Source organism: Xenopus tropicalis, chromosome 2, assembly GCF_000004195.4.
Source record: "Xenopus tropicalis strain Nigerian chromosome 2, UCB_Xtro_10.0, whole genome shotgun sequence".
Classification (NCBI taxonomy): Eukaryota; Metazoa; Chordata; class Amphibia; order Anura; family Pipidae; genus Xenopus; species Xenopus tropicalis.
The window spans coordinates 175,373,318-175,393,248 of record NC_030678.2 but is presented as its reverse complement, the minus strand read 5'-3'; the positions used below and the strand labels follow the sequence as shown (position 1 = coordinate 175,393,248).

The 19,931-nt window shown below is 46.8% G+C and overlaps 1 protein-coding gene, 1 long non-coding RNA gene and 1 pseudogene across 3 annotated transcripts in view; 1 reads left to right on the top strand and 2 right to left on the bottom strand.

Moving 5' to 3' along the window:
- The window catches only part of LOC116406442, a 954,163-nt pseudogene that overhangs the window by 30,312 nt on the left and 903,920 nt on the right, over positions 1-19,931 (top strand).
- LOC116408634 (proteasomal ATPase-associated factor 1-like) overlaps positions 1-19,931 on the bottom strand; it is a 73,787-nt gene that overhangs the window by 37,152 nt on the left and 16,704 nt on the right. The window lies entirely within an intron of this gene.
- On the bottom strand, positions 3,558-6,545 carry LOC116408653. The gene is made up of 3 exons (XR_004221118.1): positions 6,529-6,545; positions 3,820-3,860; positions 3,558-3,618 (listed from the first exon to the last, which is right to left on the bottom strand). It is a non-coding gene; the product is annotated as an uncharacterized LOC116408653 (long non-coding RNA).

Here is a 19,931-nt window from a genome sequence, read left to right as displayed (position 1 = left end):
TTAAGGTCGCCGATATTATACAGTACTATACGGGAATCTTTAGTCGCGATATTATACAGTACTATAGCGGGGGGAATCTTTACTCGGGTATTTTTACAATACTATAGCGGGGAAATCTTTAGTCGCGAATATTTATACATGTACGATTAGCGAGGGAATCTTTTAGTTCGAATATTTATACAGGATAACTATAGCGGGGAATCTTTTAGTCAGCGATATTATACAGTTACGATGCGTTGGGAAATCTTTAGTCGCGATATTTATACAGTACATATAGCGGGGAATCCTTTAGTGGCGCGATATTATACAGTACTTCTAGTAGCGGGAATCTTTTTAGTCGCGAATATTATAAAACAGTCCTATTAGCGGGGAATCTTTAGTCGCCGATATTATACAGTACTTTAATAGCAGGGGAAATCTTTTAGTCGCAATATTTATACAAGTTACTATAGCGGGGAATTCTTTAGTCACGATATTATACAGTACTTATAGCGGGGGAATCTTTAGTCGCGATTATTAATACAGTACTATAGCAGGGAATCTTTAGTCGGAATATTATACAGTTACTATAGCGGGGAAATCGTTTAGTCGGGCATATTATACCCAGTACCTATAGCGGGGGATCTTTAGTACGCGATTTATTGTATACAGTACCATATAGCGGTGGGAATCTTTTAGTCGCGATATTATACAGTACTATAGCGGGAAATTCTTTTAGTCGCGATAGTATACAGTACTATTAGCGGGGAATCTTTAGTCGCGATATTATAACAGGTCATTATAGCGGGGGTAATCTTAGTCGCAGGATATTATACAGTACTATAGCGGCGGATCTGCTTTTAGGTCGCGATAGGGGCATTAATACAGTACCTATAAGCGGGGAATCTTAGTCACGATATTATACAGATACTATAGCGTCGGGGAATCTTTAGTCGCGATAATTGATACAGTTACAAGTATAGCGGGGAATCTTTAGGTCGGGATATTTATACAGTACACATTATAGCGGGGGAATCTTATAGTCGGGATATATTTATTACCAGTAACTATAGCGGGGAATACTTTAGTCGCGGATATTATACAGTTACTACTAGCGGGGGAATCTTTTAGTCGCGTATTATTACAGTACTATTAGCGGGAATCTTTAGCGCGATATTATTTACAGTACTATAGCGGGGAAATCTTTAGTCGCGATAATGATACAGTACCTCTATCAGCGGGAATCTTTAGTCGCGATATTATACAGTTACTATAGCGGGGAATCGTTTTATCGGGATATTATACAGTACAATATAGCGGGGAATCTTTTTTAGTCGGGAATATAATATACAGTACTTATAGCGGGAATCTTTAGCAGGGATATTATACAGTACAAATAGCGGGAATCTTTAGTCGGGAAAATTACTTTACAGTTACTATAGCGGGGGGAATCTTTTAGTCAGGGATTATTATACAGTAACAATAGCGTGGGATCTTTAGCGGGAATTATTATACAGTACTATTAGCGGGAGAAAATCTTTTTAGCGCGATAATTATACGTACTATAGCGCGGGAATCTTAGTGCGATATTATAAAGTTACTATATAGCGGGGAATCTTTAGTCGCTATGATTATACAGTACTATTTAGCGGGGAATCCTTCTAGCCGGGATATATATACAGGGTACTATACGGGGAATCTTTGTAGTCGGGAATTATTACAAGTACGATAGCGGGGAACTTAGTCCGCGATATTTATACAGCATAACAGATAGCTGGAATCTTTAGTCGGCGATATATATTACAGTACCTTAATAGCGTCGGGAATCTTTTAGTCGCGATATTATAACAGTTACTATGAAGCGAAACGGGATCATATTTAGTCGCGATATTGATACAGTAACTATAGCGGGGAATTCTTTAGTCGGGATATTATAACAGTAACGTATAGCAGGGGAATCTTTAGTCGTGTGATATATAATACAGTACTTATAGCAGGGGAATCTTTTAGTCGTTTGATATTATAGCAGTACTATAGCGGGGAATCTTTAGTCGTATAATTATATACAGTACGATAGCGTGGGAATCGTTATTCGGGATATTACTTACAGTACTATAGCTGGGGAATCTTAGTCGTGAATATTATATACAGTTACGATAAGCGGGGAATCTTTATGCGGGATTATTATACAAGTTACATAATAGCGGGAATTCTTTATTCGGCGATATTATACCAGTACATATAGACGGGGTATCTTTATTCGGGATATTATACAGCACTTAAGCGTGGGCATTTCTATTATTCGGAGATATTACTACAGGCACTATACGGGAAATCTTTATTCGGGAATTAATTATACAGTACTTATGTATGCGGGGAATCTTTTTAGGCGCGGATATTATACAGTACCTTATTAGCGGGGACATTCTTTAGTCGAGGATATTTGCATACAGTTACTATAGCGGGGAACTTCTAGTCGGGAATTATTATACAGAATACTATTAGCGGAATCTTGGTGTGTCGGGGATATTTATACAGTACTATAGCAGGGATCGTTTCAGTCAGGAATTATTATTACAGTACTTAGCGGGGATCTTTAGCGGGATATTATTACAGACTAAGTGTAGGGAAGTCTTTATAGTCGGGAATATTACTACAGTACTAATAGCGCGGGATCTTTAGTCGGGATATTATACAGTACTATAGCGCGGGAATCTTTCAGTCGGGATATTATACAGTTACTATAGGCGGGGAACTTTAGTCGCGAATATTATACATTTACTTATAGGGGCGAACTTTTAGTCGGGATTTATTACAGGTTACTAAGCGGGGAATCTTTTAGTCGCGATATTATACAGATACCTATAGCGGGGAATATTTAGTCGGATATTATACAGTACTAATAGGGGGAGTCTTTAGTCGGGATTATTATACAAGTACTTATTAGCGGGGAATCCTCTAGTCGGGAATATTATACCAGATACTACTAGCGGGGAATCTTTAGTCGCGATATCTTTACAGTACATATTAAGCGGGGAATTCTTTAGTCGGGATATTATAACCAGTACCTATAGGCGGGGGAATCTTTCAGTCGGGATTATACAGTACTATAGCGGGGAATCTTTATTCGGGATATTTATTACAGTACTATAGCGGGGAGTCTTTAGTCAGGGATATTATACAGTACTATAGCGCAATAGGTCAAGAAGTAAGGACAATACTTAGATTGTAAGCTCTGCGGGTCAGGGACCTCCTTCCTACTGTGTCTAATACTACATGCACTATATATATATATATATATTTATTGTATTTATGTATTATAGCACTTGTCTCCCTGGGGTAATTTGTATTTGGTAAGATTGTACAGCGCTGCGTACCCTTTGTGGCCACTTGAAACTCACTGGGGTTATTTATAAACACTGGGCCAGGGAAATTCACCTGCAGTGTTTTTGTTTTATGCTGAAACTTGCCCTTTAATCTGGGTGAAACCACCTTGTGCCACACTGAGCCCTGTGACATAGACATGGGCCGCACCTTGGTGACTTCCTGCACAACAAACTCCTCGGAGGCGGTCACTTCCGGAAACCTCATCAGAACTTATTCCCTTTGACGTCAGGCTGCCGCGTATCGTGGGCTTTCCTGAAGGGCAGAAAAACAGGGAGGAAATGGGGAAAATGAAAACTACAACCCCCGGCCACTTCCCCCCAAACCACCCTGGCCCCGACCTCCCCCAAACCACCCTGGCCCCGACCTCCCCCCAAAACCATCAACAGGACAAGGGGTTGGCCCTTCAGGCCCATTGTACCGGGCACAATGAGCGGCTAAAAGAACCAAACCTACCAGGAATCTTGCACGATACCCAGACTTCCCCCTCAGCCTCCCTGAAAAGTAAAAAAAGAGTGTAAGCGACGGGCCACAAGGCTACACACCACACAACTGATAAACGACTGAACATATTCTAGAGCCCATTTGGTGTCAATTTCCGGCGCCACCGTGCAGCTGATGTGTGTGCCCTATGCTTTTAGTGCAACTGTGCTGCAGTGACCCCTGGGGCTACTGACTGGTTTGGGGTGGCAGCAACTTTGGTCCCCCTGTGTCAATAGGTGGGACGGGGCTGGCCGGGGACGGGAAAAAACTCAGTGGGCCCTTGGACTGGGAGTGTTGTGGGCCCCCAAGGGCCCCTGTACATGGCCCGCCAGGTTCCCCGTCCCTCCCTCCGAGGTGCATAAGTAGAGGCGATTGGGGGATGGAGGGCCAGCTGGGATTGGGTCTTGCCCGGCGGGGCCCACCATGGCCGGGGCCCATTGGGTTTTTTCCTGGTGTCCCACTGACCCAGTCCGATCCTGCCCTGCAGCCCCCACCAGCCCAGCCTGCTCCCCACCTGCAGCCCCCCCCACCGGCCCAGCCTGCTCCCAACCTGCAGCCCCCACCGGCCCAGCCTGCTCCCCACCTGCAGCCCCGACAGCTCACTCCTCGCCACCCATACGCCTGTGCTCCCCCCATCTGGTAGTCTGGAACTGTGTGTGTGGGGGGGGGGAGAGCAGTATGTGGAGCACTTGGGGCCCAGCACCCCAGTACAACTCTGGGCACAGCCGGACTCTATTCTGAGCACGAGGCAGAATGGATGGAGCAGCACTGAGTGCAACTATGTGGGGCGCAACTGCAGAGCAGTAAGTGAAGGCCCCCCTGAGGTGTTGCACTACTGGTACTTACATTGCATGCTCTGACTCTTGAAACAATGTGTAAGAAGTCAGTTAAAAAGCTGCATTTGTTCTGTTTCAGGAGTCACAACCAGCAGTGCAGGGAATATGAAAGCTGAGAATATAAACACTTACGTGCTGTTGTAAATATCCTGTGGTGCTACAGCTGATAACTAAATAATTTGGTATATGTGTAACCTTGTTATCAGCAACGGGGCTCTGAACTCAAAGGGGCTCTTGCACCCAAAAAGTCTATGAAAATGTGAGTTTGGAGCTTAAAACATAAAACTCACCCACATTCTATTCATTCCTGTTGAATTTTTAAAGGCGTATTTATCAATGGGTGAAAGATAGAACTCACCATTTCATTAATACGCTTCTAATAAAAAATCCCATAGGGACGAATAGAACTTGGGTGAGTTTTTATGTATTAAGCTCCAAACTCACATTTTTATAAATCTGCCCCTAAACCCCAGAACATTGCTTTACTGCTCATATGCACAGTCCCAGGGCAAGAAACAAGATGGCAGCGCAGCGCTCACTAGAATGGTACCCCTTTACAACTGGTCACATATTAAATCCACATTCTGCATGGCTAGTAGCAAGGAATTCAAAGGCATGCTGCAGACTAAAGAGATGTATGTGCAGCCATGCAGCCTGCTTCTAAATGAATTGCTAATTAGCCATGCCAGGATGGGCCGGTATAAAGGGGGTGAGGAGGCAACCCTACTTTTGAAGGAAGACAGGTGTGCCAACCATTGCCCAGGGTCTGTGTTTGGCCACACCCCGGTGATTTAGCCTTTTCTTACTACTTAAAGGGTTAATACTCTACCCTTTTTGTCAGTTTAGTGATAGGCTCCAAGGGTTAAATACCTCTTACTTATAAAGGAAGATTACAGGGCCTGGATATAGAGGCTGTTGCCTCCCAGATATGGACTCCAGGAAAGGGTTCCAGCCTGTTAACCCTCACTCTACTGCAGATACAGAAATATAAGAAGTACAGGTATCGGTGCCCTTATCCGGAAACCCATTATCCAGAAAAGTTTCCAGATTATGGAAAAAGCCATCTCCCATAGACTCCATTTTAATCAAATAATTCACATTTTTAAAAATGGTTCCATTTTTCTCTGTAATAATAAAACAGTACCTGTACTTGATCCCAACTAAGATATAATTACCCCTTATTGGGGCAGAACAGCCCTATTGGGTTTATTTAATGGTTAAAATGATTCCCTTTCTCTGTAATAAATAAACAGTACCTGTACTTGATCCCAACTAAGATATAATTACCCCTTATTGGGGCAGAACAGCCCTATTGGGTTATTTAATGTTTAAATGATTCCCTTTTCTCTGTAATAAATAAAACAGTACCTGTACTTGATCCCAACTAAGATATAATTACCCCTTATTGGAGCCAAAACAAACCTACTGGGTTTAATTACTGTTTTAATAATTTTATTAGCAGACTTAAGGTAGGAGATACGAATTACAGAAAGATCCCTTATCCGGAAAACCCCAGGTCCCGAGCATTCTGGATAACGGGTCCCATACCTGTATAATACAGAAGTAAGAAGCATTATACAGAAGCATTCTCTCCCTCACAGCATCCTCACTGATAGTTGTGCTGGCCTTTATCCATAGTATCTGGCTGCCTTAGGGGGGTGCATCCTCATTCTGGGGAGCGCTGCCACTAAGGGTTAATGCATTAATACCAATGGGTTAGACAGCTGCTTTACATGTTAGTGAATGTGCATTGCTGAAGCAAAGGGTTAATAGTACATTCAGACCTGTAGCTTAGCAACTCCCCACATGCAAGTGTCTGCAAAGCCCCCCAGACTCTGTGTCTCACCTCAGGACCTGGTCCAGTCCCCCTGTATGGAGAGCATTGTGGCGGCAGCAGCCATTCTTACATTGTACCACAATAACTATCTCCCTATGAATCACTGACTGCTCTGACTCAAACGGAAACTTGATACCTCAGTTGCCCTCTGTGTATTGAGTGGGAGCCAATCAGGGTGCAGCCTGAGCATCAGGCGGAAGGATCTGTCAGAGCGTGCAGCTGCACTAGCCTCAGCACACAGTAGCAAGAGTGTGTTGTGGGGCAGCCTGGGATTTATGTTTAGTCTTTCTGAGAGAATCTCACTGGCACCTAAGCAGGTCCTGACTGGCGATCTGTGGGTTCTGTCAAATGCCAGGGGGGCTGTAAGGTGCCACAGACAGTCACTATTTATTGGGCTGGGGGGGCTGTTTGTGCCTCTGGGTACTGGGAATGCCATGGGGGCTGTAAGGTGCCACAGACAGTCACTATTTATTGGGCTGGGGGGGGGGCTGTGTGCCTCTGGGTACTGGGAATGCCAGGGGGGCTGTAAGGTGCCACAGACAGTCACTATTTATTGGGCTGGGGGGGCTGTTTGTGCCTCTGGGTACTGGGAATGCCAGGGGGGCTGTAAGGTGCCACAGACAGTCACTATTTATTGGGCTGGGGGGTTGTTTGTGCCTCTGGGTACTGGGAATGCCAGGGGGGCTGTAAGGTGCCACAGACACTCACTATTTATTGGGCTGGGGGGCTGTTTGTGCCTCTGGGTACTGGGAATGCCAGGGGGCTGTAAGGTGCCACAGACAGTCACTATTTATTGGGCTGGGGGGGTTGTTTGTGCCTCTGGGTACTGGGAATGCCAGGGGGCTGTAAGGTGCCACAGACAGTCACTATTTATTGGGCTGGGGGGGCTGTTTGTGCCTCTGGGTACTGGAATGCCAGGGGGCTGTAAGGTGCCACAGACAGTCACTATTTATTGGGCTGGGGGGTTGTTTGTGCCTCTGGGTACTGGGAATGCCAGGGGGGCTGAGGTGCCACAGACACTCACTATTTATTGGGCTGGGGGGGCTGTTTGTGCCTCTGGGTTACTGGGAATGCCAGGGGGGCTGTAAGGTGCCACAGACAGTCACTATTTATGGGGGGGGGGGGGCTGTTTGTGCCTCTGGGTACTGGGAATGCCAGGGGGGCTGTAAGGGCCACAGACAGTCACTATTTATTGGGCTGGGGGGACTATTTGTGCCTCTGGGTACTGGGAATGCCAGGGGGGCTGTAAGGTGCCACAGACAGTCACTATTTATTGGGCTGGGGGACTATTTGTGCCTCTGGTACTGGGAATGCCAGGGGGGCTGTAAGGTGCCACAGACAGTCACTATTTATTGGGCTGGGGAGCTGTTTTGTGCCTCTGGGTACTGGGAATGCCAGGGGGGCTGTAAGGTGCCACAGACAGTCACTATTTATTGGGCTGGGGGGGCTGTTTGTGCCTCTGGGTACTGGGAATGCCAAGGGGGCTGTAAGGTGCCACAGACAGTCACTATATTGGGCTGGGGGGGACTATTTGTGCCTCTGGGGTACTGGGAATGCCAGGGGGGCTGTAAGGTGCCACAGACAGTCACTATTTATTGGGGGGGCTGGGGGCTGTTTGTGCCTCTGGGTACTGGGAATGCCAGGGGGGCTGTAAGGTTTCACAGACAGTCACTATTTATTGGGCTGGGGGGGCTGTTTGTGCCTCTGGGGTACTGGGAATGCCAGAGGGCTGTAAGGTGCCACAGACAGTTACTATTTATTGGGCTGGGGGGCTGTTTGTGCCTCTGGGTACTGGGAATGCCAGGGGGGTGTAAGGTTTCACAGACAGTCACTATTTATTGGGCTGGGGGGGCTGTTTGTGCCTCTGGGTACTGGGGAATGCCAGGGGGCTGTAAGGTGCCACAGACAGTCACTATTTATTGGGCTGGGGGGGGGGCTGTTTGTGCCTCTGGGTACTGGGAATGCCAGGGGGGCTGTAAGGTGCCACAGACAGTCACTATTTATTGGGCTGGGGGGGGGCTGTTTGTGCCTCTGGGTACTGGGAATGCCAGGGGGCTGTAAGGTGCCACAGACAGTCACTATTTATTGGGCTGGGGGGGCTGTTTGTGCCTGGGTACTGGGAATGCCAGGGGGGCTGTAAGGTGCCACAGACAGTCACTATTTATTGGGCTGGGGGGGATATTTGGGCCAGTACAGGCCTGGGTGGGGCCAGTTTTCTAACCCTGAGTCAAAAATCACCCAGGAAACAACTGTGAAAAGTTTGGGGGCCTTGGCGTAAATAGTATGAGAATGGCATCATTTTAAATTTAAACCAATGAAAATTTAATGGGGGTTTATATGATTGACTGTTGGTGGCTCCGCCCACTTTTTCAAACCTATAACTGCAGCCCCCCAATGACCAACCGTGAAGGGTTTGGGGGCCCCAGCGTTAATACTGTGAGAATGGCAGCAGGTGTAATGGGTTCCATGGCGAGACAGTTACTGCCAGTAATAGCAGGGCCTGCTGGTATATACAGGGGGGACTTGGCCCATTGGTGTTTTGTGACATTCCCAGATAAATTGCAGTTGGTCTTTGTTTTTTATATTCTGTGTTTTTGTTTACTGATTTTGCCTTTTGTTTCGGAATTTCAGCAGCTCTCTGGGTTTTTAGGGCCCAATTTACCCTAGCAACCAGGCAGCGGTGTGAATGTGAGACTGGAAGATAAAAAGAAAGTAATAAAAAGTAACAAGAAAGTTGGAGCCTCACGGAGCAATCGTTTTTGCTGTCAGGGTCAGTGACCCCCATTCGAAAGTTGGAAAGATGTAAAAGAGATGGGCAAATAATTAACTAATAAAATAGCAAATGGAAAGATGTGGCCCTGTACCCATGCGGGGGGGGGGGAATGTGTGGGGGTTGGGTCTCTTTTAAAGGGGAGCTAAAGCCAACTTCATTCCATTTGCATCAGCCTGGGGGCCAGTTAGGGTTAGCTTTGCAGGGAATGTCTATTTGTTCTCTTGGTACTCATGGAAACTAAAGGTCCCCATACACGGACCGATTCTAGCTGCCGATATGGGTCCCTTAGATTCGCCAGCTAATCGCCCGTGTATGGGCACTGCCGGGGCCTGCCCCCACCCATATCTGGCCTGAAATCGGGCAGGTTTAAAAAATCTAGACCGACTTTGCCTATACCCGTCGTTATAATTCAATCATTTGGCCCCAGGGCCCCCGTAGGTGGGGATATTGGGAGAAGATTTAATTCGCTTGGTGACATCGCCAAGCGAGCGGATCTGAAGGTGTATGGGGACCTTAAGTCTGACGGTCATTTAAGGCGAGATTAGGGGGGAAATACATTTGCTATTATAGATCTACAGGAAATCATAACAATGTGTTCAAATGTCTAAACCCTTGTTGGCGCTAAGGTGGGCCCTGACCAATCATCATACACTGGCACCTAAAGGGTGTTTCACCATTCAATTCACTGTTGATTCACAGCTGATGTCACAGTGGGTTCCCATGGCAACATTGATGTCTTTAGACCACCCATGTGGTCAGCTCATATTGCAAAACCTTTGCAGCTAAGGGCTAAATACTCAAGGAAGCCTGCAGCTGATGTCACAATGGGTTCCCATGGCAACACTGATGTCACAATACCAGCTGTGTGTGCGTAACCGTTACAACTTGGGGAAACACTTCAGATTGCTTTTTAGAGCAGAAACGGTAAGTTGTCCCTGCTACGGGCTCCTCCCTGTTACAATTCTAATTTGCACTCGCACCAAAATCTCACCGTTCCCATCATTTTCCCTGAGTCGGAAAATCTCACATGTTTTGATTAACTAGAAACAAATACTTTTTACTCCTAAGAAAAGACTTTTGCTCCTACCAATTAGATTTCATTTCAGTTGTTAAACGTTGCGCTCTACATTGCCCCATATCCCAGCATTTATTTCCATTAAACAAACGGGAATATGTATGTATAAATATATGGTACCCTAATGCCCCATACACTGACCCCCAATAACAGGAATATGTATGATAAATATATGGGTACCCTAATGCCCCATACACTGACCCCCAATAACAGGAATATGTATGTATAAAATAATTGGGGTGTCCTAATGCGCCATACACTGACCCCCCAATAACAGGAATATTGTATGCTATACAATATATGGGTACCCTAATGCCCCCATACACTGCACCCCCAATAATGGCTGCCTGGGTTTCCTTCACACACATTATTTGCCTATGTTTTTACTTACTAATTGCTGTGTTTTTACTTACTAATTGCTGTGTTTTTACTTACTAATTGCTATGTTTTTACCTTACTAATTGCTGTGTTTTGTTTCCTTCCATATAACGACCAGTACACGACCATCTACCACAATGGCGCCCAGATTTCTGTGATTGTATCCTGGACTGTGTGAGAGGTGTCTGCGCCACCGTTCAGGTACAAGAAGAGAAGGTAAGATACAGATTTACACCCGTCTCTGCACTCTCAGCTTCTAATCCGTTTTTATTCTTTCCCTACTCCTACAATATTAATGTGTATATGAGCCGGAATGAGCCCTTCCGTTACCTTAATTGCATATGGAAATTGGGATTCAGGTTCAGTTCGGTATCGGCCGAAACTTTTATTAAAGGACCCGGGCATCCCTAATATAACTCCCAGAAGCCTCCTGGCCCATGGAAGGAACGGTTACTCTTCAATACATACTGTGCGGCATTAGTCCCTTTCTTTGTTCCCCTTCGTACTTGATGGTTTGGTTCATTTGTATAAAAAACTGACGTTTTTTTTTTCCTTTTTAGCCTGGAAAGTTTGCCCATATGGAGACGGTCGTTTACGTAAGTAGAAAACACCAGATATAACTATTTGTGAGTAAATGGGCTGCTGGATCAGGGTCTGTGTGTATAGGGTACTTAGCGGCTCAGGGGGGGTTGCAGGCATTGCATCGGTAGTTACTGATGGGCTTATTATTAGTTTATCATCAGTAATAGATAATAAGGCGTGCCATGTTGCCAAGCAACCGGATCTTCTCCCGATACCCCCCAACCTACGGGTGGGCAATATTGGGAGAAATCCAGGCTAATTCAATCGTTTGGCCCTGGGACCAAACGATGGAATTATAACAACGGGTTAGGCGCAGTCGGTCCGGGGGCCCCATCAACGAGCCGATGCAGTCTCTGATCCAACTGAATTTTTAAACCTGCCCAATCGAGATTTGCCCGATTTCAGGCCAGATATGGGTGGGGCAGGCCCGCCGGCAGTGCCCATACACGGGCCGATTATGATAAAATCACTTTGTATCATTGTCCTTTGCGTGTCGTTAGTCTGTATGTTACACATCTATTCCAAGGTTTCCAACACTAATAATGTCCTTCTTGTTTTCCTTTTTTAGGGTGGCAAAGGACGAATCCACTAACTTTTCTCCCCAACGGGGACTAGTTATTAGGATTCGTAGGTATAGTAGTTAGGTAAGTCAATTAGGTTAGGAATAAAAAAAAAACACCAAAAAACACCAAAAAAAAAAAAAAAAAAATTACCAAAAAAAAAAAAAAACACCAAAAAAAAAAAACACCAAAAAAAACACCAAAAATAAAAAAACACCAAAAAAAAAAAAAAAAAAATTTTTAGAGGCTCAGCGGAGTCCCCTGCTGCAAGTGGGTTGGTTGTGGGTGGTGCACGCAGGGGGCCCCGCTGACAGGCCCCAACAAAAAAAACAAAACAAACCATTTTTTCATTTTTTATAAGCACTTCAATTCATTTTTTCTTTTCTTTTTTAGCTTGTAAAGCATGAATCCATAACTTTTCTCCCAACGGGACAAGTTATTAGGATTCTAAGGTAAATAGGTTCAATTAGATTAGGAAATAAAAAAAAACAAAAACAAAAACAACAAAAAACATTTTTTTCAGAGGCTCAGCGGAGTCCCCTGCTGCAAGTGGTGTTGGTGTGGGTGTGCAGCAGGGGGCCCGCTGACAGGCCCCAACAAAACGAAAAAAAATCAAGAAAAACAACAAAAGAACAAAAAACAACAAATAAACAAAATTTTTTAGTTTTTTATAACACAAATTTCTTTTTTTGATTTCTTTTTAGTGTTGTTAAGGATGAATCCATGACTTTTTCTCCCAACGGGGACAAGTTATTAGGATTCTTAGGTAATAGGTCAATTAGGTTAGGAAATAAAAAAAAAAAAAAAAAACAGACAAAAAATAAAAAAAACAACAACAAAAATTTTGTGGGGCAGTGGGTGAGGTGCGGGAGGCTCAGCCGGGGGCAGTGGTGGGAGTGGGAGGCTCAGCGGGGGCAGTGGGTGGGAGTGGGAGGCTCAGGGGGGGCAGTGGGTGGGAGTGGGAGGCTCAGCGGGGGCAGTGGGTGGGAGTGGGAGGCTCAGGGGGGCAGTGGGTGGGAGTGGGAGGCTCAGCGGGGGCAGTGGGAGTGGGTAGCTGGGAGGCCAGCGGGGGCAGTGGGTGGAGTGGGAGGCTCAGCGGGGGCAGTGGGTGGGTGCGGGAGGCTCAGCGGGGGCAGTGGGTGGAGTGGGAGGCTCAGCGGGGGCAGTGGGAGGCTCAGGGGGGGCTGACAGGCCCCAATAAAACAACAAAATGAATAAAACAACAAATAACAAACATCCCTGTGTGTGTGAGTCTGTAAGGCTGAATCCCATCTCACAAATAGCAATAGCATTTTACTCCCGGATATACTCCCGTATAACAACACTTTTTCACCAAATCTCCTCAAAAACTCCCCCTCGGCTTATACTCTAGTCCCTCCAGAGCCCCCTCTAGCTACCCCATTCCCGCTCCTGCTGCCCCCGCCCCCCCGGACCCCTCAGGTACCTGCGGCTCTAGTGCGCTCTTCTGCGCGCCGCACTAGCTCCTCCCTCGCGCCAGGCCCCACAAGTGGGTGGGGTTAGGCAGAAATACAACTCAAAGGGCGGGGCAGCGGCTAAAATGTCGGGGCGGTGCGGGGGGCGAGTATAGAGAGAAAAACCAAATGTAATTAAATAAGTGCAATTGATTCAGGCAGAGACAGTTTACAGAATGGAACAGGTCTATAAAGGGGTCATTTTTATTTAAATATAGAAAACACTGTTGAGTTGATTCAGCGCTGGGGGGTCTTCTGAGTTTTGGAATTGTTCAGAAATTGCCCCGTGCCCCACTGAGCCCTGATACGGAGCTGCCACAGTGCGTAATGCCACAATATGAAGCCACAATGTGCCATAAACTGACTGGGGCCTCGCCCCTCTGGCGCCCCTCTGTGCATCTTGTGCTTCTTCAGCTGTAGTTTTGTAAAATGGGCCTTTTTCTTGCGGGCAGTGGCCATAGAGTGGGGCGGGGCCTGGACATATTTTGCAGCGTTACAGACGGCAGATGTTTTTGTCCCTCTTTCTACTTTTTACATGTTGGGAGGTTTGATTCATACGGGAACGGCTGGGGCACTAAATATGCCCAGGAACAACATTCCCATTGGCCACGGCCTCGGCGCCAACTTGCTGAGTGCGATGTAACAGCAGCAACATGGACTGTGGGCCGACTCCCTGTCCTGCTCCCAGTAAGGGCCCTGTGCCGAGTGTGCCTGGGTATTAGGAATGCCAGGGGGGCTTTAAGTTGCCACAGACAGTCACTATTTATTGGGCTGGGGGGGCTGTTTGTGCCTCTGGGTACTGGGAATGCCAGGGGGGCTGTAATGTGCCACAGACAGTCACTATTTATTGGGGTGGGGGGGCTGTTTGTGCCTCTGGGTACTGGGAATGCCAGGGGGGCTGTAAGGTGCCACAGACAGTCACTATTTATTGGGGTGGGGGGGATGTTTGTGCCTTCTGGGGTACTGGGAATGCAGGGGGCTGAAGGTGCCACAGACAGTCACTATTATTGGGCTGGGGGGGGCTGTTTTGCCTCTGGGTACTGGGAATGCCAGGGGGGCTGTAAGGTGCCACAGACAGTCACTATTTATTGGGCTGGGGGGCTGTTTGTGCCTCGTGGGTAACTGGGAATGCCAGGGGGGCTTGTAAGGTGCCACAGACAGTCACTATTTATTGGGCTGGGGGGGGCTGTTTGTGCCCTCTGGGTACTGGAATGCCAGGGGGGCTGTAAAGGTGCCACAGACAGTCACTATTTATTGGGCTGGGGGCTGTTTGTGCCTCTTGGTACTGGGAATTCCAGAGGGGGCTGTAAGGTGCCACAGACAGTCACTATTTATTGGGCTGGGGGGCTGTTTGTTCCTCTGGGTACTGGGAATGCCGGGGGGGCTGTAAGGTGCCACAGACAGTCACTATTTTATTGGGCTGGGGGGGCTGTTTGTGCTCTGGGTACTGGGAATGCCAGGGGGGCCTGTAAGGTGCCACAGGACAGTCACTATTTATTGGGCTGGGGGGGGGCTGTGTGTGCCTCTGGGTACTGGGAATGCCAGGGGGCTGTAAGGTGCCACAGACAGTCACTATTTATTGGGCTGGGGGGGGGCTGTTTGTGCCTCTGGGTACTGGGAATGCCAGGGGGGCTGTAAGGTGCCACAGACAGTCACTATTTATTGGGCTGGGGGGGCTGTTTGTGCCTCTGGGTACTGGGGAATGCCAGGGGGGCTGTAAGGTGCCACAGACAGTCACTATTTATTGGGCTGGGGGGGGGCTGTTTGTGCCTTGGGTACTGGGAATGCCAGGGGGGCTGTAAGGTGCCACAGACAGTCACTATTTATTGGGCTGGGGGGGGCTGTGTGTGCCTCTGGGTTACTGGAATGCCAGGGGGCTGTAAGGTGCCACAGACAGTCACTATTTATTGGGCTGGGGGGGGCTGTTTGTGCCTCTGGCGTACTGGGAATGCCAGGGGGCTGTAAGGTGCCACAGGACAGTCACTATTTATTTGGGCTGGGGGGGGGCTGTTTGTGCCTCTGGGTACTGGGAATGCCAGGGGGGCTGTAAGGTGCCACAGACAGTCACTATTTATTGGGCTGGGGGGGGGGCTGTGTGTGCCTCTGGGTACTGGGAATGCCAGGGGGGCTGTAAGGTGCCACAGACAGTCACTATTTATTGGGCTGGGGGGGGGGCTGTTTGTGCCTCTGGGTACTGGGAATGCCAGGGGGGCTGTAAGGTGCCACAGACAGTCACTATTTATTGGGCTGGGGGGGGCTGTTTTGCCTCTGGGTACTGGGAATGCCAGGGGGGCTGTAAGGTGCCACAGACAGTCACTATTTATTGGGCTGGGGGGGGGGGGCTGTTTGTGCCTCTGGGTACTGGGAATGCCAGGGGGGCTGTAAGGTGCCACAGACAGTCACTATTTATTGGGCTGGGGGGGCTGTTTTGCCTCTGGGTACTGGGAATGCCAGGGGGGCTGTAAGGTGCCACAGACAGTGACTATTTATTGGGCTGGGGGGGGCGGTTTGAACTAACACCCCTAACATATATCTCTCACTCCTGGGAATCTCTGGCAGAGCACAGCATGCAGAAGGAATAGACAGAGGTATCGCTGATCCGTTCACAAAATCTAGCAGACATTTAAAAGGGGCCGTTATAAGTCAGGGAACCTTAGGCCTTATTAATATGGCTAGAAATTCTAGTTGTACATTAATATTGTTTTGCTTTCAACTGATTAAGAATGGAAGGAAATAACATAGATTTATGTACCACTGGAATTGGCCCTGTTTATAACTTAGGAAAATGCACAGAACTTTTGGCATGTCTGGGGTTAATATGCCTATATCTTAGTTGGGATCAAGTACAGGTACTGTTTTATTATTACAGAGAAAAGGGAATCATTTAACCATTAAATAAACCCAATAGGGCTGTTCTGCCCCAATAAGGGGTAATTATATCTTAGTTGGGATCAAGTACAGGTACTGTTTTATTATTACAGAGAAAAAGGAAATCAATTTTAAAATTCTGAATTATTTGATTAAAATGGAGTCTATGGGAGACAGGCTTTCCGTAATTCAGAGCTTTCTGGGTGCCGGGTTTCTGGATAAGGGATCCCATACCTGTCCTGTAATTGGGGAGTGGCAAGGGCAGATCAGGGGCATGATCATGCATGCATGGGGTTTTATCTTTTCTTATTGGTGTCCCAGTTTAGTGGTTGGAAGAACCCACCAACCAGGGCCCTGCTAATATGGGGGCACCATAATTATGGACGGTAGCCTTGACATGATTACAGTAATAACCAATCAAATGTCTTTTAGAGCAAACAATTTAATTTTTTGTATAGAGGTTGATAACAAGGAAAGCAATTTAGTGCAATATACAGTGCCAGTTAGACAGCTGCATCAGGAGCGCCCCCTTGGGAACAAAAAACAAAACAAAATCCTCCATGCAGATACTTAGCAGTTAATGGATCCTTCTCCACCAACCACCATGACACCCCCCAGTAGGGCACTTAACAGGTAGAGAGTGTTCATTATGTTCTGCCATTCCATCGGACATGGTGCAACAATTAATCACTTTTGGAATAAGTCACCATTTGTGACTTTTGGCTGTTAAGTTCCATGTTCTGCCCAGGAGTGGAGGCCCACTTTGACGACAGCACAAAAAAGATTTGTGGGCTTGAAAGTTTAATGAGAAGATAGGGGAGAGGGGCAATTGAAGAGCTGAGCTACTTGGATTGGGGACCTGCAGAGTTAAGTCATTGTACCATGAGGAACAACTGCCCCCAACTCTGGGAACCTTCTGCCGAATAGATTTCTGAGCTCCAGCAGGCTGTGCTAATTTGGCTTTCAGGAGCCTAATGTCCCACATGCTTGGAGACTGCAGTAATGAGCTATGGGTCACTTGTGGCCATACGTGCCGCACTGGTACCGGCCTGCCAACCCGGCCCGAGTCATGGGACTCACTTGTTGGAGACTGGGAACGCTTCAGTTTTCCTTTGCGCTTTGCTTTTCTGCCTTTGCTCTGAGCAACAGTCGGACCCTTTTCTGTCTATATTTTAGGAAAGGCCCAGTTGGTTACTAACAGTTAGCATTATCGTCCAAGGCTGTAGCCATACAGGAGGCATTTACTGTACTGGAGACATGGGGCAAAGCAGTTTCTGAATCAATAACTTGAGCTCCATCTACCAATGAAAGTTCATCCAAAGCTTCATAAAGCTGGGAGACATCATCACTCTGCCAAGTCAGGAACGTCATAACAATCCAGACCTGGGTGCCTGTGGGATTCTGCAGCCTCGGAGGTTCTTTCCATGGTGCCCAATCCGCTGGAGGGTTCAGCGCCTCCCCTGGGGTTCAGGGTTCAGTATAGTGGTAATGGCCCTGAGGTCCTGATCTGTGGAGATGTTGCCCACTGGTTGTGTCCTTGTAGCCACTGCCAGGGCAATATCAATGGACTATAAGAGGACTGTAGCTTTGTGCAAAATCTGAATGGCCAGCTGGCTAGAGTGAAGCGGTCCAGGCAGCAGGGGAGTCTGGGGCACCACCTGGGGAACAATCCCGCAGTAACATAGGATCAGTATTCCATTATAATCACCAGTATTAACAATTAGGCTCAGTGTATAGTAGTCCTTGCCCTTAACGGGGGTTCAGCTTTAAGTTAACTTTTAGTTTGGTATAGAATGGCCCATTCTAAGCAACTTTTCAACTGGTCTTTATTATTTATTTGTTATAGTTTTTGAATTATTTGCCTTTTTCTTCCAACTCTTTGCGGTTTTGGGGGTCACTGACCCCGGCAGCTAAAACCTATTGCTCTGTGAGGCTCCAGTTTTATTGTTATTGTTACTTTTATTCCTTATCTTTCTATTCAGCCCCTCTCCTAATCATATATCAGTCTCTCATCCAAACCACTCCCTGGTTGCTAAGGTAACTTGGACCCTAGCAACCAAATAGCTGCTAAATCTCCAAAGTGGAGAGCTGCTGAACTGGAAAGGAAATACTAAAAAACTACAAATACTAAAAAATGAAGACCAATTGCAAAATGTCTCAGAATATAACTCTCTACATCACACTAAAAGTTAAAGGGGTGGTTCACCTTAAGGCTAACTTTTAGTATGATGCAGGGAGTAAAATTCCAAGAGAATTTGCCAATTGGTCTTCATTTTTGTATAGTTGTAGTTTTTCTTTTAATTATTTCTATTTTTGTTTTGAAGCTCTCTAGATTGGAGTTTCAGCAGCTATTTGGTTGCTAGGGTCCAAATTACCTTAGCAACCAGGCAGTGATTTGAATGAGAATCTGGTTTCTCCTACTCCCATGTAACTGGAGGAGTCCCAAGCCGGACTTGGATTTCTTACTATTGAGTGCTATTCTGATACCTACTGGGAGCTGTTATCTTGCTCCCTTCCCATTGTTCTGCTGATCGGCTGCTGGGGGGGTAGGGGGGATATCATTCCAACTTGCAGCGCAGCAGTAAAGTGTGCCTGAGTCTGAGCTTTCAGCCAGCGCTACACATTAGAACTGCTTTCAGCTAACCTATTGTTTCTCCTACTCCTATGTAACTGGAGGAGTCCCAAGCCGGACTTGGATTTCTTACTATTGAGTGCTATTCTGATACCTACTGGGAGCTGCTATCTTGCTCCCTTCCATTGTTCTGCTGATCGGCTGCTGGGGGTGAGGGGGGGGGGGATATCACTCCAACTTGCAGCGCAGCAGTAAAAGTGTGCCTGAGTCTGAGCTTTCAGCCAGCGCTACACATTAGAACTGCTTTCAGCTAACCTATTGTTTCTCCTATTCCTATGTAACTGGAGGAGTCCCAAGCCGGACTTGGATTTCTTACTATTGAGTGCTATTCTGATACCTACTGGGAGCTGCTATCTTGCTCCCTTCCCATTGTTCTGCCGATCGGCTGCTGGGGGTGAGGGGGGGGGGGGATATCACTCCAACTTGCAGCGCAGCAGTAAAGTGTGAGTGAAGTTTATCAAAGCACAGGTCACATGGCTGTGGCACCCTGGGAAAATAAGAATATGGTTAGCCCCATGTGACATTTCAAAAGTAAATCTGTTTGTGAAAAACCTGCAGCCCCACATCAGGTGTTTCTCCTTAGCTATAACCAGCTGGGCCTGAGCTTCAGATTTTTCTCTTTTAAAGGGGACACTAAGGCTGTGCATCAGTTTAAACGGCTGTATTTACTGTTACCCAATACAATCCCTTTTATTAATAAGATATGAGCCCTTCAGTGAATTCCCACAAAGCCAGAGATAATTTAACCCCGTCTGTGCCTCTTTCATTTTGCCAGAAAATATGCAGGACAGCCCAGGCCTTATCAATGGGTCTGTACAATTCATGGTGGGTGGCACACAAATGGTTAAAGTCTTACCCTGCTGTTATTCTATAACATTTAGAGCTGTTTTCAACTACAACTCCCAGCATCCCATGTTCTAAAGGGATGGTTCCCCTTTACTGTAAGTCTAACTTTTAGTGTGTTGTAAAATGGGCAACTCTTAGCAACTTTTCAATTGGTCTTCATTATTTATATATAGTTTTTATAATAATTTGCCTTCTTCAAACTCTTTCCAGCTTTCAAATGGGGGTC